Below are 5,670 nucleotides of genomic sequence, written 5' to 3'. Positions count from 1 at the left end.
CTTTCTTTCTTTCTTTCTTTCTTTCTTTCTTTCTTTCTTTCTTTCTTCTTTCTTTCTTTCTTTCTTTCTTTTAATTTGGAAATTTAAAAAAAAATAAAAATACAATAAGATATAATGTCAATATGTTGCCAACAGGGATCAATGTTATTTGAATTTGACACCATTGGTGTAGAAGGAGACCTTACCTTCTATAAACACCAGCCTGGGGTTGTGTGTCAATAAGAGATTCCTAGCAAGTTCATAATTGCACAGCTTAGAAGACTAATTCAGTGGCCTAAATTGCATACTGAAATCTGTCCCAAAAACCTAGACTCTCTCCACGTGGAGGCTTGCTAGCACATGATGCAGCATTTAAAAACAAGACAACAGTCTGGGGGGTTCCCAAGTTCATTGGAAAGAAGGCAAAAGCAAATATGAACTCTTCTTGGTGTTTTGAAGTTCTGAAATTCAAGTTTTGAAGTTCATCCCAACTGTGGGATGGATAACTTGCAGGTTGGACAATCTACCAAAGTCCAGGAGTTTCAACATTTCTTTGGTATCAGGGTCCACTTCAATGATTTCCTGATCCAAAGCAGAGACCTCAGGGATATAGTCAGCTCTCCTTTCTCTTTCTTCTTCCTGCAATTTGATGGAGACACTTCTCACAAATCCTCTCTGGATCTGCTTCATTAGATGAGTAACATATTCCATCGTCTTGTTTCAGAGCTTCTTGCTGGGGATGATGGTGCTCTCCTCGCACAGGCTTGTTGGTGTGGAAGTCATTGCCCAGGTGGGTGTAGTACTTTTCTATGATGACCCATGTTACCTTCTTTGCAGTCTTGGTCCTGTGTTGGCTCTGGAGGGTGAAGGCTACCTTCTTTTTTCATGCATATTTTACATTTACTAAATTGCTTTTATGTTGGTCCTTCAAATGGGAGAATATAAGGTTACTAATAATAACTGAAATTTGCATAGAGCTTTAGAGTTTACAAAGCATTTTACATAGCTATAATTTTGCCATTTTTACAGATGAGAAAAGAAAATCTTAGAAATATTAAGTGACTTGCTCAAGATTACACAGCTAGTAAGTTTATGAGGAAGGATTCAAATACAGTGCTACATAGGTTCATTGGAGATAGTTCAAGATTCGATTAATCTAAGACATTGGCACTTAGTATGTGATGGATTAAAAAGTATTGACTTAAATTTAAAATCAGGCTAAGAATCCACTATACCTATCTCCTCTATAAGTTGTCATGAAACTTCTGTGTGAAGTGCCTTTCAACTGTAATCTTCTTAATTCCTCAAACAAGAAGGAATGGAGGCAGCTGAGACACAATTGAAGACAGCATACCAATATAAAATTCAACAGAACTGACTCATTTTAAAATCTGCAACAAAATGTTGAACAATGAGGAATCAGAAAAGTCTTGTTGGACAATCATCTCTAACATATGAGTGTAGCCATCTTGAAAAAAAAAGACTATATATTTTTTCTGGGCTATTTACTTGAAGTGCTCTTGGGAGAAACTCAGGTAGAGGAATTGTTCACAAAAAAATTTAGGCTCCCTTAAGTAGAGCTAACACCTATCATTGGAAATAATAGTGTCTGAAAATTTCTCCTTGAATACTATATGTACTTAAAACAATCATTTCTTTTTTAGTTATTTGCATGCAGAACTTTATTTGTATAAACATCTCAAATTAAGGGGATGGATTATTCTTTGCCTTTACATTTTACAAAATATACCATCTATAATATAGAACTTCAATAAACATAGGTGGTAAAGTTTAGAGAAGAGTACTACATTGAGAGTTGGTAAGACTCAGATTCAAATCCTGGCTCTGAAACCCAGATTTTTGATGAAGGGTAAATTTCTTAATTTCTCTTGAACAACTACTCCTTTTTTAAAAAAAAATGTGCATAATAATATTACTTATATCATAAAGTTGTGAAGGATCGTCACATTTCACTAATTTGAGTCATTGAGTATCTCCTGGGTATGGAACACCACTTTGTCCATTGTAGGAGATAACAAGTCTATTTTAAAAAGTGCTTAATAATAACCCTGTGCTTTTGAGAAAGGGAATATATCACATGTAGAGATCATTCAGGATACCTAGACTTATGTTTATCAATATTAGCATTTTCTCTTGAACACAAAAATAGGTTATGGGACTGATGAGCAAGAAGCTTGTTTTTCTCTGAAATTAGTGGGCTGTCTATTGGCAAATGCAGGGCTATAAGTCATACTTCCAGGGCCTCCTGACTCCTACTCGGTGAATAACTCAGTCTGTGGCCTTCCTATAAGCCAATTAACCTCTCAGTGGATTTTTTAAAATAGGTATGAGAAGCAGGTATTGATTTGGAAGGAAGTGAACATCAAAATTTATTGATCATCCAGGGAAATATTGATCAAAGAAAAGTCAAGAATGCAACGTACATCAACAAAGGATAAATCTCCTTTGGCTGCATTCTCCAACCACCTGGTCAGAGGTTTGCCTGTGATAAATGTGAAAAGAGAAGGCCTCTGAGCATTAAGAAGTGGTGTGGAGAACTAGGCTTTTTTCACATTTTTTTCTTCCATCTCTGTGTAAATAAAGTGAAGGGGGAGGGTAGTAGCTTGACATTTACCCCTAAGTAGATAAAAAATTGAAAAGCCCCAAGTATACCAAAATATCTATAACCACCTATTATTTTTGTAGTGGTTACAAAGAACTAGAAACAACACTGGTGCAAGTCAATCATGGATTGGTTGTACAAAGTCAATTTTATGAATGTAGTGTGATATTATCATGTAATAATAAGTAATAACTATGGGCAAATCTGAGAAACTTAAGAAAAAGCTAATTCAAAGCTAACGTAAGCAGGACCAAGAAAAATAACAATGATAATGTAAATTAGGAGGCAGAATTGTGCAGGAGAAAAAAAATATTGACTTTGTATTCAGAAGATGTGTCCAAATTCTGCCTATGATATTTATTAACCTGTAAATTTTAGTAATTTGCATAATTTCCATGGACTTTATTTTCTTCATTTGTGAAATGATAGGGTTGGAATCCATTATACCTATGGTCCTTTTTGTCTCTAGATCTCTGAAGTTACAAACAAACCAAATTAAATATTGTATAATTCATTTTTACCAATCATGGTCTTAGAGATGAACTAAGCAAATATACACATTTTCTGTATTTTTTGAGAGATGGGGAGATAGGGGATAGGGGATAGGGGGAATAGTATGTTGCATATGCTGTCAGATATGGTTGCTGTGCTCATTTTTTTCCTTAACTTTTCTTCCTTTGTAAAAGAGAATGCAACCCTTTGACCTAGCAATACCATTACTAGGTCTGTATCCAAAAACATATAAAAAACAAAAAGGTAAGGACCTATAGGTATAAAAATATTTATAGCAGCTCTTTTCTGGTGGCAAAAATAGGAAATTGAAGGGATGCCTACCAATAGGGAAATGGCTGAACAAATTGTGCTTTCTGATTGTGATGGAACACTATTGGGTTATAAGATAATGTGAGCAGGATACCCTCAGAAAAACCTGGAAAGACTTACATAAACTGATGCAAAGTCAAATGTATTATATACAAAGTAATAGAGATATTGTTAGATGATCAGCTGTGAATGACTTAGCTATTCTCAGCAATACAATGATCCAAGACAACTCTGAAGGATTGATTCATGATGAAAAATGCTATCTATCCCCAGAGATAGACTTGATAGTGTCAGAATACAGATTGATGCCATGTTTTTACTTTATTTTTTCTTGAGTTTCTTTTTTTTCTTTTTTGGTCTATGTTTTCTTTCACAACATGACTAATATGGAAATATGTTTTGAATGGCTACACATGAACAACGTATATCAAGTTGATTGCCTTCTCAATGTGGGGAGAAAGAGGTTGGGAGATATTTTGGAACTCAGGGTTTTAAAAATGAATATTAAAAATTGTTTTTAAATGTAACTGGGAAAAATAAAATAATGAATAAAATTTTAAAATAATAGTAAAATAATCCAAGAAAGCAAACTATATGCGAGGGTAAGGGAGAGATTGGTAGTTAGAAATGACTATGATGTAAAAAAAAGCCACAAGTAAATTAAAAAAGTGTGGGAGGGTGGGGATACTGAGGCTCTATGATTTTAAAGCAAGCATTATTTTTTTCCCCTTAGGGAAAGGAAGGAATAAGAAATTGATGAAATTGCTATCATATAACATTTTACCTTTCCTTTATGAGAACAATACTTGTCTCAAATAACAATAGGCACCATTTTTGATGATCTTCTGACTTTCAAAATGAATAAAATTTAGGTGGTTTAATGGATAAAGCCCTAAGCCTGGAGCCAGAAAGATATGAATTCATATCCAACTTCATACACACAAGTCACCTAAATTCCATTTACCTCAGTTTCCTCTTCTATAAAATGGAGATAATAAAATCACCTACTTCCCAAGGTTGTTGTGAGGATCAAATGAGATAATAATTGTAAACTGCTGAGCACCATACCTGGTACATAGCATGTGATATATGAATATCAGTTGTTGTTATTGTTATAAAATGATTAAATAGAGTTAAATGTGTCTGTCTCTACGATTAAAGATAGCAAGTGTATCAAACTCTAAGGATTCTTTAGCAGCAGTAGCCTGGGAGTCAAGAGATCCTGGAGGTATAACTTAATAGCCTAGCAAGTCCAAAGGTTCTGGTTGGCAGATAACATTGTGATGTTTGTTTGGAACCCACAAGAAGCACTTAAATGATTCACCACCATTCAAAAAAATTTATCTTAAATATACACACCAGAAAAAAAAAACTGGACAAACAATGCTTTTTGCTGAGATTTTGACAAATAATTAGGCACTTAGGCTATGCTGTCTATTTGTCTTTACATATCTTTTGGACAAGAACTTCAAGTGGATTGGAATAGCTACTCTTAAATAAGAAGGATCAGGTGGGCCAAATTTTGGGGAAAATTTGCAGCATTTTCAATGACTACAAGTTTTACAACAAATTCTGTTACAATCAAAGAGCATTTATTAAACATCTATAATTTTGTCACTATTTTGAAATTTTAATAACCAAAACTTAAATCAGTTCTATTCCCTCAAAATTAGTGATAATAATTATATACCACAATTTGCAAAGAATCAAAATGGCAGACAACCCAAAACCAAATAGAAAGAAGTAAGTGGGAACAGGCTTGTGATATCATTGATAATAAGTATTCCTTGGATGACTCAGTCAGTCAGGACATAAATAAAATTTTATTGAGTGCCTGCTATGTTCCAGCTACTGTAGTAAGTAGGAGGAAACAAAGAAAATGAAAAGGCAATCTCAAGGAGTTCATAGTCCAATAGGGGAGACAAAATGCAATTATGTACAAACAAGATATATAAAGGAGTAATTTGAAATAATCAATGGAGGGAAGATGCTACAATTAAATGGATCAAGAAATGCATCTGATAGATACTGGAATCTTCTGTCAAAGCAGATCAAAGGATAAGAGATTCAGAGCTGGAAGGGACTTGAGGCCATTGAATGTCTCCACTGCTTAGACTTGTGTGATTCTAATTGGGGCACCATTATATTTAAATTGCTTTTTTTCTTGTTGCTCTTAATATTTTATCCTTGGACTGGGGGTTGCTGAATTTGGCAATAATATTCCTAGGAGTCTTTCTCATAGGATC

The 5,670-nt window shown here is 34.2% G+C and overlaps 1 pseudogene; it reads right to left on the bottom strand.

Annotated features, from left to right (window-relative positions):
* Positions 1-447: 447 nt before the first annotated feature.
* On the bottom strand, positions 448-4,501 carry LOC114031113 (annotated as a pseudogene).
* Between the last annotated feature and the right edge of the window lie 1,169 nt (positions 4,502-5,670).

Source organism: Vombatus ursinus, unplaced genomic scaffold, assembly GCF_900497805.2.
Source record: "Vombatus ursinus unplaced genomic scaffold, bare-nosed wombat genome assembly UNPS02015066.1, whole genome shotgun sequence".
NCBI lineage: Eukaryota > Metazoa > Chordata > Mammalia > Diprotodontia > Vombatidae > Vombatus > Vombatus ursinus.
Note: the sequence above shows the minus strand (reverse complement) of the source record. Positions and strands in the feature narration are given on the sequence as shown.